Below are 19,653 nucleotides of genomic sequence, written 5' to 3'. Positions count from 1 at the left end.
GAGAAAGCAGACTAATATATAAGATTTTGTGGGGAAAGGCTTTATCAGATCTACAGAGCAACCAGAACCAGAAAGTTTTTGCAGAAATTTTGCTTCTATTGTATTGAGAGCATAAATTCCAATGTGAAATCTGAGGAAAGTAAAAAAAAATATCCACTTGACTACAAAACACATGGGATTTTGGACAGGGTAGAAAATGCTCTGAACATTATTTGTTCTGGGAGTAGTAAGTGGAATGAAATCAAGATATCTGTCTGGTACTGAGACATTCTTGCAAAATAGCTGATTAATCTCTGTCACCCTGTCTTTCAGTCTGAGAGGGGACTTCTGTTGGGATGTGATTAACCTTTCAGATGTTAAATCACTATGGAAAAATAAAGGGGTACCATATAGACACTTTCCTTTTCCCGTAACAGCCTGGCAGTTTTTGTTTAGGTCCTGGACTACAATTGAATTTCCTAAGTAAAACAATTTCAAGAAATTCTATGCTTAAATCAAAAGCTTTTAAACAAGAAGTTGAAGAATTTTTTAGGGCATATAATTTGATGCTTACTATTTCATGCACTGTGCTTTCAACAGACTTTGTCATTGTCCAGAACCTGCAGGCTTTCTAACTTCCAAATTTCTGGTCAGTTTTTAGTGTAGATCTATTTTGAATTTCCATTTTCTGAATCTTTTCTTTTTTTCAGAAAAGTATTTAGCATATCATTAATTTTTGCAGTAAATATTTAAAATATTTTTTTCTCTTTTCAATGAGATGGAGAATAATTATTTTTCTCACATATTAATCACATCTTTGTGTCTGGTGATATAAACTCCACTGTAGTCCAAGAGATTATTTCTTTGGCTAGAATGGTGTAAATAAGACCCAGAGTTACCAAATGAAGTGCCACTACAGGCTTCTCTAATTGGCAGGTTTAGGCAAGGCATTTCTAAAGCAGACACTTATCTTTGCAGTTAATATTTCATCTTTATCAGGCTGATGCTCACAAACAAGAATTTCTGATATTAAATGGACGTTTCTGAAACCATCACCTTGGGCAATGAAACACTGTCTTGAGTAATCCACAGCTACCCAAATTTGGGTGACTGGATAGCATCCAAATATCATTCAGGACTCCAAACCTTCTTTTAAGCCTTTTATCAAAATTCATGTTACTATGAATGCCAATACATCTCTTTACAAAGCACTGAGTTGTTTCAATTTCCAGTGTAGGAATGCCAGCTGGTCGCTTCATAAGGTAAAAGAATAGGCACTATCTCAGCTTCTATCTGGGAACACTGTGGTAAGAGAACATGTTCTTATTTCCATTCAGTAGGAAAATGTCACCTCAGATGAGCTATCTCTGTAGAGAGTACACTAGAAATTGGCAGAGCTCACATCAGGGGTAGAAAGTGCATCTTCACGGAAGGGTTATTGCTGACAACACAAGAACAATAAATTAGAGTCAGGAATAAAAGAAGACATTAAAGTCCCCATGGCACCATCTTAAAAGAATTTAATATTCTGAAATATTTCACTTTCTGCTGTATCTTCATGTCATTTATTACCCAGACAAAGCAATATCCACAAAACAAACGAGATGCAATTTTCCTGCTAATTGTGCTAGGTGCACTTATCCCTTTTTCATATTTATTTTTATATTGTGCCTTTAAAATATAAAAACACAATAATATTAAAACACACAAATTACATTTTAGCATTGCTTTGCCTTCTGCATTACTTTGGTTTTGCATAATAATTCCCAGTTGACATTTCATCCTTTCACTTCCAGATGACAGACATTTATTCCCTTAGCCAAACCCTGGGGGTTTCTTTTCAATCCTCACTCATTTCAAACCTTGAATCAGATGTGAAGGTGTTCTGAGCAAGGGCAGGAAGAGAAATTAGAAGGTCTAATATTGGGATTGTGAAAATCAGAGGCAATAGAAATGAATTTAAGGAATACAACAGTTTTATTGTGTATGGGACAATAAAGAATTGAATTGATTGACAGCATTCAGAAATATCCTGTGACATTGACCAATCCTTTCTCATTTCTGCTGTGTTTTTCTGATGCAAGTCAATTATAGATTAAACCCATCAAACAGTTCTTGAGTCAGAATCTAGTTATAGCCAATTTCATAACATGTTTCATAAAGGAACTCGAGTTGAAAAGGTTGTAATTTATTTATCTTTTCAGAATTTTTTTATTTCGGGCAGTTTGTTTTTATTTATTTATTTTAGGATTTATTAAATATGCCCATCATTCTTCCTCACTAACAAATCTTCTTTCCCAGTCTGTCCCAGTAATGAACCCACCCTGTGGTGTCCCTTTGCAGTCGTGCCATTCAAACCCTGTCTGGGTCCAGCTCTAGCTGGAGATTTGGATCATCCTGGGCCTGTTAGGCTAAGACAGGAACACAGGGAATTGATCCCCATCAACAGTGATGTTGAAAAAGTGCTGAGTCTCAGGCAGGTTTATATCTTGCTTATATCTAAGAATAATCCTTGGTTTCATCTCTTAAAGTAGAAAAACAATGCAAGAGTTAATGTCAGTGTATTAGCTGTATATCCCATAATCTCTTTTTTCTCAAAAGGTGGTATCAGATGCTGAATCTACCAGTTTCACTGTTTAGATTGACTAGTGCTGCATCTGCTGGGAAAACTAAAATTTGCCACTATTTTCCTAAATATGGTTCTTTACAGATGTGCTGAAAAATCCTTCGTCATGGAAATTAAGCAAATTAGACTAGATTAAAATTTCACTCCAAGAACTATTGCTGAGCCAATGCTTGATGCAAATCATTCCACTTTTCCTATCTGTTCATGGTAAGACAGCAAGACAGCCTTCCCTTTTCCTGAAAATATCCTACTTGAGACACAGCCTAATCCACAGCAGAACCAGAGAAAGCCACGAGAATCCCCACACAATGTTCAGATGAACAAAGCCAAGTGAGCAGATGACACATCCCATATTATAATTATTCTCATGTTTCACAGCAGTTTAAAATAATACAGAAGATAGCTGGCAGGGATGATATTAGGACTTGCTCATCTAACCAGTGAGCTACAAACAGATGTTGTGCATGAAAGAGGAACCACTGGCATTGACACATCTCACGTGCCAGACAATGGGGCAAAGTGACTCAACCTGACAAGGAGAAGAAATTATGTGTGACATGTCCTTCATTTCAATGAGTAAGATGTCACTTCTGGCCCAACTTTTCATTTGAAACATGAAATGCTATTTGACAGGGCATACATGTGATTTCTGGGGTGGTGAAAGTCTACTTATATATACATATATATATATATATATATATACCAAGTATAATGAGGGGCATGATGACTATGCAGCAGGAAAACAAGATTTCTGCACTGAAATGTACTATTGAAATCCCTTCTCAGCATTTTTGTCTATTTTTTTTTGTTTTATTACACTGTGTTGGACTAACATACTGCCTACAAGCATCAGCAATCATATTCTAGATAGGTAATTGCCAAAGATGAATTCCTTCTTACAAATTATTGGTTTGCTCCCAACATCTCTGTTTCCATCTGACTGGACTGCAAACATTTTTCTACATTGGTGGACATGTAAGAGATAATGAGATGTTGTGAGAAGTGAAGAGAGACAGTGACTTGTGCAGGTATATGGCTGTAACGATACATGATGTGGAGATCTTCCCTGGTCCTTGGTCAGAGGCTTCTGAACCATGGCAGTTGCTCATCTGTTTGCCCAGTGACAGCAAACTCAAGACACCAAATCTGAGAGGAAATTGGTGTTTTTAAAGTAATGACAAAAGAGAGCTCAGAGGCAGATGAAGAATTTCCTAAGTTGCTTTCACAACAGTTTCTCCAGGTACAGGAGTGCTCCATGGGCAAAGTCACAACGCTGAGAATGAGAACAGATTCCTTGTTTAAGTGGAATAAGCATATAGATGGGCCCATCCCTTCACTCCTAACTTGTAAATCTGTAAGATCCTTTGATAAGATGTGTACAGGACTTTGATAGATGTGTACAGATCCTTCGATAAGATGTGTACAGCACTGTGTCTCCATCCCTGGAGATATTTAAAAAGAGACTGGATGTGGCACTCAGTGCCATGGGCTGGGAACCACGGGGGGAGTGGATCAAGGGTTGGACTTGATGATCTCTACAACTCCCTGAAAGGAGGTTGTAGCCAGGTGGGGGTTGGTCTCTTTTCCCAGGCAACTCTCAGCAAGACAAGAGGGCAGGGTCTCAAGTTGTGCCAGGGGAGGTTTAGGTTGGAGATTAGAAAGAATTTCTTTCTGGAGAGAGTGATCAAGCATTGCAATGGGCTGCCCAGGGAAGTAGTGGATTCTCCGTGTCTGGAGATATTTAAAAAGAGACTGGATGTGGCACTCAGTGCCATGGGCTGGGAACTGCAACCTTGGTTCAAGGGTTGGACTCAATGATCTCTGAGATCCCTTCTAACCCAGCCAATTCTATGATTCTATGATTCTGTGAAAGCAGCTGACAACCAGTGAGCAGGATGAGGAGCTCTATTCAGCAGAAAGTAGAAGCACTGTGTGCAGCTGCTAGACATCTTTTGGAAGACAGTTACCTGTGAGCACTTCCAAGTAGAAAAAAATATTAATTTATTTAAAATGCAGGCCATGTTCCAGCCTCAGACAAAGAATTAAATCCTAGTGACCTTGTTTGTGTGATATATTCCTTCATTCTGTTAAGAGCACTGGAGGCAGTAAAGGAAGAGGAACCTCTACCCAGAACAGCCTGGGTCTGAAACAAAGATGCTTATCCAGCATGTGCTGAAATTCAAATAATTAAGAACCTTTCTGGTGGTCTTGGCAATCTGTAGTTTACACAAAACTTTGTGGGTTTTGATAGACTTTATATGAATAAAAAAGATCTTTAAAAGATGCACTTCCTTCTCCTCAAATTGGAGCTTAGGAGAGAATAGAATTATTTTAGTTGGTAAGGATGAACATTTTGTCTAAAAGTAAGTTGCAAAATACCTCCCAACCTTCTTGTTGCTCACTTTCTGATGCAAAAAGCCTATAATAAACAAAGAAATCTGGGGAAGGAGGTTTTATTGGCAGTGTTTGCCATAGTTTGCACTTAATAATTAACATTTTTCCTTGATGCTTTGAATTACCAGATATTCCCCAAGCATATGCAGGAGACAGACAAGCAGATTTACAACGTTAACAGGAATTTTATTAGTGGCAATGTTGGCAGTATGCATGCAGGCAGAAAGCCAAGGGGTACAAAAAACTAGGTAAAGATTTTTATTGAATCAGCCAAGCTCCAATGTTCATCAAAGTTTTATTTCTCACAGTCAAGTTGGCAAATCCTCATCTAGCTGCCAGGGCCCGAGGTTTTCATTCAGGTACCAGAAACTGATGGATATTGGCTGCAGTAAACCTTAGAATTCATAGAATCATAGAATCATAGAATTAGCCGGGTTGGAAGGGACCTCAGAGATCATCGAGTCCAACCCTTGACCCACCGGAGCAGTTGCTAGACCATGGCACTGAGTGCCACATCCAGTCTTTTTTTAAATGTCTCCAGACACGGAGAATCTCCCACCTCCCCGGGCAGTCCATTCCAATGCCTGATCACCCTCTCCGTGAAGAAATTCTTTCTAATATCTAACCTAAACCTCCCCTGGCACAACTTAAGACTGTGTCCTCTTGTCTTGTTGAAGGTAGTCTGTGAAAAGAGTCCAGTTCCCACCTCGCTACAGCCTCCTTTCAGGTAGTTGTAGACAGCAATGAGGTCTCCCCTGAAGATTCTGATTCTGAAGAGCCCTCATAGCTCTGCCAACTTTTTCAGAGACTGAACCAACTCCTGAGTTTCAATGTTCTGCTTTTCTGGAGTTTACAGGTAGTGCCAGCCCAGCACCTCTCCACAGACAAGTGTTGCCTGAGTTCCACAGCTTCTCTGACCATCTTCCTCTTGTAATCTGCATCTGAGAGAAGATCCATGGCTCCAATTCTGTTGGACAACTCTAGTGTTGGCTCCTAGGAGCTCTGCTACTGCTAATTCCCACATCAGATGGCTCTTGTGACCAGAACAGCAACATCATTTTCAGTCAGAAAGTGTAAGATCCAGAAGCTGTATTATTTTCAAATCACCAGGTGTCAGTATTTCAGGAAAAAAAAAAAAATTCTTTCTAGGTTTTCTGATTCCTGGGGACCTGAGACATCAAGGTGGCAATCTGATGCCAAATCTAATCCTCAAAAATGTAAATTCCCAATGAGTCAGAAATCAAGCCCATCAAGAAGCAATTTTAACTTATTCAATGGCAGCTACAGAATTTGGATTTCTGAACAGTCATGTTATAGTCTCCATATTGTTCAGAAATGACGACATCATGGCCATGCAGACATGTCATTAAGTCAGACAATTCTCCTTTGCTTTCTCTCTGTTTTTACAAAAGAAAGATATATTTAAAATGAGATCTGGTTCCTCTGGATATACACATTATCATACACTTGATTGCAGCTTTTTAGACACCAAAATAAATACTTCAAAACATTTTTATGCAATGGAAGCATTAATAGCTATTTATTTGGATTCTCTGGTGTCTAATAATAATAATCATAGTGCAGATTTTCTCTTTGTTTGGCCATTTCTGTGACCCATCTTCTCTTTTGGTCCTGTCTTTTGACAAAACCTGTGGCAATTTGATGAAATGGACCTGCATCCCTTTGCTGAACTTGTGCTGGAATTTGCTCATGGTTTCAAAAAAAAATTCTGGAAGGGAGAGGATGCACAAGCAGATGCACAGATGGCTCAGTTGCTGACATTTTCTTACCTGCTGAAGAGAAGCTTTAGAGCTGGTAATAGACCAAAGTAATGTTAACCAATATGCCATGGGAATGGGTCTGAGTGCTTGAAGCATGAGCATGTAGTCCTCTAAAATCTTACAAGTGGAGTCAATGTTCCAGAGCATTTTCCCAAATAGGAAAGTAGTCTTTGAAATATGTTAAGAACATTCATCCCTTGGAATTCAACTGTAGCTTTTAAAAAGAGATAGTCTAGAAAAATGAGAATAAATACAGTAAGAAGTGCAGAATAGGAATCATTTGCCAACTGGAAATGGCACAAAGGGAGCATCAGCCTGTGCCAGTCTGCCTGGGTCATTGCTTCCTGCAGTGAAATACAGCAGCTATTTACATCTGTCACCATTTATAGAACATACTAAACTACAAAATAGTCTTGAGGTAATGCATAATTATTCCCCTCCCCTGTTAAAATTGGCTTTGAACAGCTGTCACATAGCTATTAAAACATCTTATAAGCAGTAGATTAGAAATTACCCATGCAAAAATTGTGCAAGTGGAGAAATTACTTCATCTTTCTGAATTAGCAATGAAATGTTAACAAAAACCTCTCAACGTGTGACATTGCACTGGTTTTGTCTGGGATGAAGTTCCTTTTCTTGTAGGGTGCTATGCTTTGCATTTATCACCCAAAGAGTGTTGACAATTTCAGCTCCTGCTGAGCAGTACCAAGGCCTTTTCTGGTTCTCCTGCTGTCCTGCCAGCAAGGAAGCAGAGGATGCCCAAAAAGTTGGGAGGGGAGACAGCTGGGAGAGCTGACCCCAACTGCCCAATATTCCACACCAAATTAAGTAGTGCTCAGCAATAAAAGCTGGGGGAAGAGGAAAGGGACACATGATGGAGCCCCACTTGCTTGGAAGACCTGAACATCAGCCTTCAGGTGGAATGTAGTGATTGAATTCCTTCCTTTGCTTTGCTTGCATGTGCAGCTTTTATCTATTCAACTGTTTTTATCTCAATTCACAAATTTTTTTACTTTTTCCCTTCTATTTCTCTCCCCATCCCCATAGCATGGGGAGGTGAGGGAGCTGCTGCTCAGGGCTGAGCTGCCCACTGGGTGGGTTAAGTTTTTAGTCCATCTTATTGACTTGGCTCAACAGTCTCTTTTCAGCTAAGAAACACATTTTTTAATTATTGAACAAATACATGAAAAGAGCTGGAATATGTAATCAAAATGTGCCATGAAGAAGTTGTTGAAAGAAGCTGGAATGTTTTACCTAATTCCTGCTATGTGCTAAGTGAGATCCATGGGAGGGTCATAACTGTGGCTTATAATATCTTCAGAAACTGGTGGCCAATGTTCTATTTTGTTTACACTGTTGAACTGTCCCACAATATTAATAAATGCATCCAGTCAATAAAAGAGATGTCTTCAGGACAGACAGGTGAAAAGGTTACTGCTCTGCCTGCATTTGTTTGCCCAACAGTAAGGACTGCTGGCTAGGGGAAAAGCTGCAGTATATTACATTAAGAAAGCAATATATACACTTTGATGAGAAGATCAGAGACAGACTTGATGAAAATCACTTCAAACAGACAGGATCATGTCATGCTGTGTTCCCAAATCCTACTGAATGTTCAAATAAAAGTGAGAATATGAGCTGCCCTTTGAATTTTATTTTTTTTTTTTAATGTAACCTCCTTTAGCAAGTCAACATTGAACATGACTGACCCTTTAGGTTGTGGAAGTGGAAGAATATTTGGCTGGTGGGTCCCACAGCTGCTTTGTGCAGCCTTGCTGACTGAGTAGCAGAATTGGAGACAGGGAGAGCCATGAATCTGGGAGGAGAAATGGTTTCAGGAACTTGGGGAGGAAGGTTTGGGCTTTGCTCCCTCATCACTGGAACACCTGCATGTTGGTTCTTCTAATGAGCAGTCTCAGAGACATTTGCTGAGCAGCAGGGATCCTGGCTCCCTCTTGGTTCTTTTGAGCTGTAATTCTTTCTTTCTTGGCATCCTTTCAATGGCAATGGAGATGTTCACCCAGCTGCCACTGCAAGACACCCTGAAGCCAAGGAGTACCTAAGATACCCCCTACTGAATGAATACATATTCAGATGAGAGGAGGACAAAATAATTGTCTACATAGAAAGTTCAGCCTTTGAGCTCTGCTGCAGCTGTAAATAGACATGGGAGCTAAATACAGGCTTTTCCCTACAGCTCTACCTCTGACACTTCCTGAGATCTACTGCATTTTCTCTGAAACCTGGGGGACAACCTCTGCCTCCACAACTCTCTCCAGCTAAATTATCACTGCCAGTTCCTTTGGGCAGTAGAACACTGAATGTGAGGAGGTCAGTGCTAAAAGGCACTAAATCTGGGGATCCACTACACAGGGAAATACCACAGGCCCAGGATGGAAATGTGTCAGAAGTCAGTATGGAATCTGCTCAGTCCTATGGAACTTTCTTCCAGATCCTTTTCATTCCTCCAGGCAACCACCCTCAGAGTACTTCCAGGAAATGTTCATTTCTTAGTAACTTATCATTTTGATTTTTCATAGATAAGAAAGACTTCCTAAATAGGACAGAAAATGATCAGATTGCACGTAGCTGGGGAAAAAAAACCAAACCAACCAAACAACAAAACAACCACAAAGACAGAAGTGAAATTTTTTTGGATTCTCCCCACACTTTTAGCAGAGACAGCATAAAGTCCTCAGTGATTTGACATCCTTCCTGTTAGCAGCCTGGGGAAGCATGCAATAATAGCTCCAATTCTAGGAGTACTTTTGAGCAGAAGCCTTCTTTATAATTTTTATTTTCTCAGTTTATTTGCACTTGCCAAAATGCTTGTGATATTGTTACCAAGACAGTGCTCCCTAAGGGCAGGAGCTAATACAGCCACAGTCATTTTACACTGGGTGAATGGCCAATTGTTCACACAAGAGACTTTTTTTTTTTAAGCACTCACTAATAACAGCCAAAAGCATTTAAAAAACAGAAAAAAGCATTTGAAAGCTTGTCATTTTCTGCCAGATACTTTACACAGAAAAATAGATGTTGTTAACACCAGTTTTCCCAAGTGTCTCAATTACCTGAAAACACTCCTTGGTTTAAATATTCCAAGTGAAATTTAGCAGTGAAAGCTGCCAAATCTAAATTTGAGAAATCTTATTATAATAAGTTATGGAAGTCCCTAATTCTTCAGCCTAGGGAAGGAACATCTGGACTCCATAGGCACTTCTGCTGCATTTGGTCATGATTGGTACATGTTCCCAGCTTGATCACAGCCCTGAAAGCAGGGGAAGTGTCAGATAAGTAATGTTGGGCATGCACGTAAGGGTTTGTGTAAATGAACAGAGGCTGATGCTCAACAAATACTTTAATATGGTAAATTGGATGCTGGAAAAAGGGAAATTGTCATTGAGGTGCTGGAGTAGGTCCAGAGAAGAGCAAGGAGGCTGTGAAGGGACTCGAGCACAGATCCTATGAGGAGAGGCTGAGGGAGTTGGGGGTGTTCAGGCTGGAGAAGAGGAGGCTCAGGGGAGACCTCATCACTCTCTACAACTCCCTGAAAGGAGGTTGGAGCCAGGGGGGGGTTGGGCTCTTTTCCCAGGCAACTCTCAGCAAGACAAGAGGGCAGGGTCTCAAGTTGTGCCAGGGGAGGTTTAGGTTGGAGACTAGAAAGAATTTCTTTCTGGAGAGGGTGATCAGGCATTGGAATGGGCTGCCCAGGGAAGTAGTGGATTCTCCGTGTCTGGAGATCTTTCCAAAGAGCCTGGATGTGGCACTGAGTGCCATGGTCTAGTAACTGCAGCAGTAGTGGATCAAGGGTTGGACTTGATGATCTCTGAGGTCCCTTCCAACCCAGCCAATTCTATGATTCTATGATCTTTAGTCTGAAAACACTGTTAATATAGGTTCAGTTTTTGACCTGTGCTAATAAAGTTGTTAACCTCCCTCCTGCAGGAGTTCTCTACAGCCTGTGAGGGATATGGATAAGGCACAGATGAGCCTTGCAAGTGACAAAGACAGAGCCACAGAGAAATGACCCAGAGGGTTGCAGTCCCTTTCCCTTGAGTTCCGACTGGAATCACAGCCTGCCCAGGACAGCAGAACAGAAACAACAGCAATTCCCTGCACATCTGCCAACCCATACGGTTGCAACCCTAGAAACAGAATGAAATGTCCTTGTGCCCACCACCCCCAGCCCAGTGGGGCTGCAGAGAGGAAGAGCTCTGACTTTAAAATCAAACTGGCAAAAAATTGTGCAGATGCTGGCCTGAAATGCCTGGATGACTTGTGATATTAATTCTCCTGCCTTTCATTCCTCTCCTAACAATCCTGTTTCCTGTGCTATTTACTTGTTCTCTGTGGTGCCCTGCACCAATCAAACTTCCTATAGAACTAATTTCGAAGTACATGATGGCTGATCCTAAACTGAGCTCCTGTTGCACCACTGAATCATGCACCACAGTGATTTATAGAAGCTGCCTTAGATCTCTGGGACTGGGGGAGAGAATAATGAACAAGCAACATATTTCATCCTTGACAGGAGCCTGAATCAAGGTTGCTCCCTTTACTAGGGCTAATTCCATGAAGTGATTTTTCTGAATGTGCACATTACCAGCTCTTTCACACAACAAAAAGAAGAGGAAGGATCATATGGTGATGACCATTACCTCCTCTCACAATAAAATGCTCATATGAAAGACATGAGTAGAGTTGTTGCCATCAGGTAATGCAAAATGCTATTTTGCAGGCATGGTAAAATGCTGTAGTAGTCTGAGAAACTGAATTTCAAGCTAGAAACTAATAGCTGCTGTTGTAAGCTCAATGCTATAATGCACAAAGTTATAGTTCAAAACAACACGTACCCGATACCATAAAGAAAATGTCACACTTGAAGCAGTGGACAACAGAATAACTTGGAGAAAACAAGGACTAGGATCTGGGGTAAAATGAGATATACAGAATTATGCCTTCAGGGGAAGCCAGGCTGAACTAAAGAGAAAACTGATTCCTAAAAGCTGTGAGTTAGTCTTACAGGAAAGATGTGATTTGTTGCTTTTACAAGATGTTTGCCATTCCATTGGTTTTTCTCTTAATAATAGTATATTTTAAATAAGTCTGCTGTTTCATAGTAAAAGTATTGTCAAAAAGAAAAAAAAACCAAACAAAAAGGAAAACTTATTTTCTCCCATTAAAGTACCTTGCAGAGATTTACAACAGGCACTCAAACTCCACAAAGTTGAAAGCACAAGAAGGAGACATGTCTGAAAAGTAATACCACACCAAACAAAATTTGCTTCCCAGCCTACATGTTGAAACTTCATTTCATTGCTCAATTTGGTTCTGATTTTCAGGGAGAGAAGTGAACCTGATTTGTATTGTACTGCCCACCTGGGCTCCTCTTTACAGAGCAAACCTGCACACAGCAGAAATAATTGGAAGGCTCTTAGCAAGCTGGATTTGCTTTGTCACCTTTTATCAGTTCCCAGGTGAAGCCCTACAGACACAAAGACTTGCTCTTTGATATACCATGCAACACGATATACCATGTCAAGCCCAAGCATTTTCAGGCAGAAGGTATTGGTTGACCCAAGCCCCTATAAAGGTCACAAAACAAATATTTTTTTACAACGTGGAACTGTGTCCTGGTTTTGGCTGGGATAGAGTTAGTTTTCTTCCTAGTAGCTGGTACAGTGTGTTTTGAATTTAGTATGAGAATAATGTTGATATCACAATGATGTTGTTGCTAAGATGCTTATCCCAAGTTCTTAGAAGGTAAAGAATCATAGAATGGGTTGGGTTGGAAGGGACCTTAAAGATCATGAAGATCCAACACCCTGCATGGGCAGGGACATCTCCCACTTGACCAGGTGTCACAAAGCCTCATCCAACCTGACCTTAAACACTTCCCAGGAAGGGCATCAACAACTTCTCTAGGCATCCTATTCCAGTATCCTGCCAGTATCCTATATCCAATATTCCAGTATTACTCTCATGATGAAGAACGTTTTCCTAATATCTAACCTAAATCTACCTCCTTTCAGTTTAAAGCCATTACCCCTTGTCCTGTGCTCAGCCAGCAAGGACCTGTACAAGAACCTTGGAGGGAGCATAGCCAGGATCAAACCAAGCCAAAGGGATATTCCATAGCATAAGGTGCCATCCCAGTATATAAACTGGAAGCAGTTGGCCAGAAGATATAGATCACTGCTTGGGGACTGGCTGGACACTGGTCAGAGTGTGGTGAGCATCACCTGTCTTCCTAGGGTTTTATTTCTCTGTCTTTTTGATATATACCTTTTAATACAATGATTATTATTAGTAGTAGACAACTTTTTTATTTTATTTAAATTCCTCAACTGTTCTTATCTCAACTTCCTGCTGTTGATTCTCTGTCTTCCACCTGGGAAAGTTTTTTATCTACATGTAGAAAGGTGCTACTTTATTCTAGAAAGAAAAATCTATTTTTTTTCTTGAAGATTTTTTGGCAGAAGAGAAACTCAATTGTAAAGCTGCCCTTAGGATCCTGTGGGAAATAAAGGAGGAGAGTATGCTGAGAGTGGAGAAGGGGGAAAGGAGAGGAAATGTCCTCAAATATGTGTCACTATATTATTCTGCTATATAAAGGCCTTTCCCAGTGCATTACACTGTCATTTATTTTAGGGGAGACAGCACCCCCAGGAGGCACAATTTTACACTAGCATCTCAAAACTGGGAGGGGGAAGAAGCATAAAGAGCACAGAGGGGACTGCTGCTTGCTTCTGGAATGTGTTTGTATAAAAATCAATTTGCTGTGAATAATAAGAGGCTTTGGAAGCAGAGTGGAGAGGAGTGCACAGTAAAAGACCAAACTGCAGTGATTTTGGGTGCTTCCTTCACACGTCTGGGTGCACAGTCATGTTAGACTCCTACAATTCATGTAAATAAGTGTTGTCACGAATATAAGGATTAATACTATTAAATGAAAAGTCTTTCTGACTTCTAGAGAATGAGAAAAAATGCAGCTGGTATTAGGAAGGGAATTGGGAAGGAGTTCTTTTCAATGATCTCCTAGACCTTCAGTGAATAAGCAGTAAGAAGCAATGCAGTGTTTAAAATGAACAGCTTCAGCTCACTTTCCTTGGAGAAAACTAAAAGCCAGAAGGAAATTCAGGATGATATGGAATTTGTAGGCATTAAACCAGGGTCATAAAGGGTGGATAAATGTCCTTAGCTTGGATCACCCTGAAGCCCACAATGCCACTATCAGATTGGAAAAAGAGAGGTGCACATTACACATGGTGTAATAGGCAATCAGCAAGATGTATTTAACCTTCTGAATGCATTGCTATTTCCTGCCTTTGAGGGCATCCTCAATATTTCATGCAGTAGAAGATACTTCATATTTGCAGATAATTTGCAAGGCATTTATTGCCTGAACTCTCTCTGCATTACAGGTCAATAGGAACTATTTAGTCAGCTTTTTCCCTTCTCTGTGTACAGAGGAAATTTCAAAACATGTCACTCAGTCCAAGAAATAAGCTGATGCTCTGATGAGTTATTTTTAATTTTGTGTGTCTTCACAGAATATCTAACAGACTTCTTAATTTGTTATGCCACTCGTTGGCTTCAAAACTGCAGCAGCATTTAGCAACAAGACTGAGTTTTCTGTCACTCTTGCTACCTGCTGTGCTCTATCACTCTAGTACCTACCACATATGAGCTGAGTTCTTAGTTTTCATGTTGCTCTCATTTAATTCCACACAAACCTGATGTCCTACACCCCTGATACAGGGGGTGAAGCTCTTACAGCTCCGTGGTGAAATGGTAAGAGTAACAGCAGTGAGTTCCAGTCCCCACTTTCCAGTATAATTCTTGTGTGACCTGTCAGACAATCTCTATTATTCCCAAAAGGGTCACCTTCAATCCTGGTTTGCTCAAATTCACATGTCTGCACTGTAGTCTCTGAGACACTGCCAAAAATTATCTGGAGCTGGAGGCTGAGGCTTTGAGAGCACCTTAAAGGGCTGAGTCCCTTGTCTGAAACTTGCCTTCAGTATTGCCTACAAACTTGAAGACCCAGACATCAGCCTTGCATTGCCTCCATCTCCCTATGCCCTTCTGTTTGGAGGACACTTGGTGATGCTGACAACTACGTGGAAAGCATGAAAGTGCTTTGTAGTCTTTGTTGCTTTTCATTTATCTTTTCTGGTGAAATATCCTGCTACTACTCAATGATTTCCACTACTGCCACGTGGAGCCTCAAGGTTTCTTCACACATGCCTTGCTCTGTGAGAGACTTGATATTCTACAACTGTGGAAAGTGATAAATGGGATTTCTATTATCTGCCTCCTTTAGCAGCTCCTTTTTTTTTTTTCTGCTTTGTATTTACTTTAACAGTCAGACTCAGAACTCCTTTGAGTTACAGGAAAAATTGGTAGATGCTGAAATCATGTACCTTATAGCCTTTATCTAAGACCATTTTGTCTACTCATACTGTCAGTGATTTGGAGAAAGGAAAAGCCTACTTACTCTAAATGTACCATGCCAACCAAATAAGCTCTCCCTCCAGGCTCTAACACACACAGAAATGCAGCAAATGTAGTAAGGAAACTGCACTGAAAGTCACTGAGAAGCTGGTTGCTAGACAACTGAAAGGGAAAAAGAGAAAACAAAAGCAATACATTTGCAGGTAAAGTCCAAAGAAATCTGAAATTGATTTCTGTAAAAGAAAATTAAAACCACAATGGTATAGGAAAGCTGGAGCAGGTATCAAGAACCTGACACAATGATCAAGGGAAATCAGTAGTTTAAACTTCTCACATCTGCTGAAAATTTTATATTCTTGCAGATATTGTGGATTCCATCAAGTTCTGATTATTTCTATGTCTTTGATTCTTCTTCTTATTTTATTTCTTTTGCTTTTACCTTCTTGCTATCAAGAAGGCTTTGGTGTTTAATCATGAGGCCACCTTCCTTTTCTAAGCTGCTACCTCAACTGTGCACTCAGAAAATCAGGGTGGTACCTGGTGCAATAAAACAGATTTTAGTGTTACCAGAACAGCAAAGGACCACCACCTAGGATATATAATCTTTTCCAACCCAGTCCTGTCTCTGCTGTCACAGGGATAATAGCAGAATCAAACCCTCAGGAAAGACCAAATAGGTACCAATTCTGCTCTTAAAACAAAAGCATCTCAGGTAGGGATGCAGACTGCAAAGTGAAATCTCAAAATGTGTGGCACTCAGAAGTATCTGCAATGCAAACTTAAAATAAAAAGGAAGGAGGATTGACTTTTTTTATCTAATGGCAAAATCAAAACAGAAAGCCTCTAATGAACTGGGATTTTTTCAGCTGAACCCCAACAATACAGGCTGACTGCAACACTGCTCTTAATATAACCATTCTTATTAGCACATTTTAACCACAGGAAACAAGATTTCATTGTTTCTAATCTCTAACATATGGAATAACAGTTTCAGTTAGATAATTCCATAAACATCTCCTCTTGTTGCTGTTTTATTACATTTCCTACAGATAATGCTTATAAAAGCATTATTAATATACTCACTTATTACCATAGCTTCTGGTTCAGCAGCCAAGCTCCAATAAAAAGAAAAATTCTGTTTTACATTTCTTAGTCCTAACAGAGATTAAACCTTCCTGTGTTTAGCCTCTGTTATCAAAGCTCACAGTGGAAAGTGACAAAAAATCCATAAATTAATCCAACTTCTGAAAAAATCCCCAAACCTCCAGGCATCAATCACCCCTAGCCTATCAAAGGGGAAAAAATACTCTCTGTATTGCTTCTCGAGATGTTATAATTATTCTGTTTCATGTGAGTAAAAGATAAGAAGACTCAAGCCATATTTTAGGGGAAAAAAAGGAAAAATGAACCGAATGATCACTTTTTAATGACAAGTTTTAACACCAAGCTTGGAAAGCCAACCTTTTACACTGTGTTACATCTGAAACTAAGGTGTGCCAAGGGAAAAAGGGAGCTAATTTATGATGTTTGGTTTTATGGTACTGACTGAAAAGAAAATTTAATCCTGTTTTCTAGCTGGAAAAGTTTTCTTTTTAGCTTTGCATAATAGCAGCTGGTCAAGCAAGTGGCTCTAGGAGATAGCAAACAACTGTACCAGGAGAAGTTTCCCAGAAAACCATTTGATTGTCTTCTGTAGAGTAACTGGAGAGTTAAAAATGAGTACCTATTTTATTTCCATGAAGACTGTCATCTGCTAAGCACTCATTTTTCAGGAGGCTAAGAACAATGGTTAGGAACCAAGGCTTCATGTTTTGCCAGACATGCTGCAGTATGTACTTGCTCACCTTGGATAAAATCTTAATGGTGATTAATTTGACATAGATGAAGTAGAGTAAGGTTTTCAGACAGATCAGATTTTCCTGAACATTTATCTCACTAGCATTAGCTATTCAAGAACACCAGAATGATTTCCCTCTATCAGATCCTAAAAAAAATAAATTTCCCCCAAATCTCTGACAGGCTAAGTTCTATTACTTTATTTGGTAAATTAGTAGCATTTTTCTGCCTCTTTTTCCTCATTCTTTCTAGTTTCCATCAAAAATACTAAGAAATTTGCTTTCACATCTGTGGAAATCAAATAAGATCATTAATTGTTGTGAGTCTTGCATGGCATGTGCTTCATTCAGGCTCTAAGAGAGCTGGGAAATGTCTCTTCCTGCTGGATGGAACAAGAAGGATGCTACTCCCCTCACTGGCTACTCAGTTTAGACTGAAAACAGACCCAAAAAGAGCCATCTCAGTTGTCTTCCTAATGCCCTAAAGAATTTTTATTTGAACATAGATCCTTACTTTTCTTCTCAGATAACTCTGATTCTGACGTAGAATTTTGTTATCCACATGGACATTTACAGCCTCTTGATCACCTTTTTTTCTCACTAAACATATTTCTGAATGATTTTATTCTTTTTCATGTGGGAAGCTGTCAAAGCTTAAATAAAAATAATACATTTTCAATAACTAATTACTATACACCAAATTGCTGAGTTTTGATAAACCTGTTTCATGAACAGAACATCATTTGGTCTCGCCTGCTCCTATTGAAGTAACAAACAAAAAAATTCTTTACTTTGATAAGACTTATTCTTAATATTTGTCTTACTGGAGTGCTTAATTAAGCACATAGCCTGTCCACAGCCTTGCTGTCCTGCATCAGGATCAGGTTTGGTGGCTTTTCCTCTTGTCCTCCCCCAGGAGAGAGGGCAGGGAAAAGGTGAAAACAGGCTTTAAGCTGTTGCTCTTTTTCAGTGTGTGTCTTGTTCAGTTCACACAGCTTCACCATTAACAAAGAGCTGGCTCATGAAGTTGCTTGCTCACCAGTAAGTAAATATTTTTCTACCTAGGATCACACTTTCATCTGCTTCAGTGACATCTCCTCTTTGGCCTTTCATTCTCCTCTCAATTGCAACACCCAGAGGAGGAGTTTCGAATTTTTCTTCTTATTTTCTATACAAAACACTTATTATTTTGATAATAGAATCATCTTCCTGAACACTTCAGCTCAGAGATTGAGATGTATTTATTCTTTGTCCAGTAAATAACACATAATGGAGAAACTACCTGATGTGTAATATTGTTTCATATCATCTCCTCAAGCAACCACTGTCCTGCTGTTCTTGTTCAGGTTGTTGTAAAAAGCATGATGGATTTTCAATTTTGAAACCTAAAAGTTTGACAGTTTTCTGTAGAAACATTTCCATCAATACAAATTCATACAATTTGCGTTTTTACCATTTGGAAGCTGCTTTACACGAAACTGCCAGACTAGTTCATTAAAACAAATTCCTTCAGGGTTTAAGATGCCTGTCATCATAATGTCAGATTAGAACAATTGGTGTCTTATGAGTCTGACTGAGAATGCTTGTCTCTTCCTAGGAAATGTCAGATAGTAATTTCAGGGACATTCTCCTTCTCTTCAGAGATGTGGTGGGTTGTTTTTTTTTTTCCAGCTGTTGGTTAACTGTGTCTTTTGTTATTTTACCCTTCCCTTCTCACTAGCTACCTGACACACCTCTAAAGCCTGGGTGGCAGAACCTGTGTCCACATTACAACCTTTCTGTGGTAGAGTTTCCAATTCAGAGATATGCTGAAATGCAATGAAAAAAGAAAAATACTGTCTCCTAAGCTTTATTTTTAACCAGAGACATGGCATTTTAATATTTAATGAAAACTGGCCACGTGGCTATCACTTCTCGTTCCATTAAAGAGTATGAATATCTGAACATGTTTGAAATGCAGAATTAATGCACCGTTTCAGAATAACTTAGGTTGGTAGGCATGTCTGGAGGTCATGCAATGCAACTTGGTTTGTATCTGGGCATCTTAGATCCTGAAGACCGAGGTGGCAGATGACAGGAGGAATCTTGACCTCTCTGAAACCAGTAGCAAAGCTCCTGGTATCTCTGTTCAGCAGCAGCCTTCACCAAAATAAATCCTATCACAGGACTTCAGTATTTGTGGTGTGGTTTAGTTTGTGATGCAGTGAGAGAAAAAAGCTTGTGATTCCTGGTGATGATCACATCACCAACCCAAGCTGTCGTTCTGCGTGCAGACGAGGTGATGCCAAGCAGCCCACACTCCCAGGCAGCCCCGAGAAAAACAGCCCCCTGCACCTGGAGCAGAGGCACCACATCTCTGCAAGAGCAATCACGGCTTTCACTCACTGAAATCTGTCACTTACTTCCACAGTTGAAACATTTCTTCCACCAACTCCCAGATTCTCCTGTACTCAGCCCTGGTGAGGCCACAGCTTGAGTCCTGTGTCCAGTTCTGGGCCCCTCAGCTCAGGAAGGAGATTGAGGTGCTGGAGCAGGTCCAGAGAAGAGCAAGGAGGCTGTGAAGGGATCCAGCACAAGT

The sequence above is a fragment of the Calypte anna genome, chromosome 4, assembly GCF_003957555.1.
Source record: "Calypte anna isolate BGI_N300 chromosome 4, bCalAnn1_v1.p, whole genome shotgun sequence".
NCBI classification, from domain to species: domain Eukaryota; kingdom Metazoa; phylum Chordata; class Aves; order Apodiformes; family Trochilidae; genus Calypte; species Calypte anna.
Note: the sequence above shows the minus strand (reverse complement) of the source record.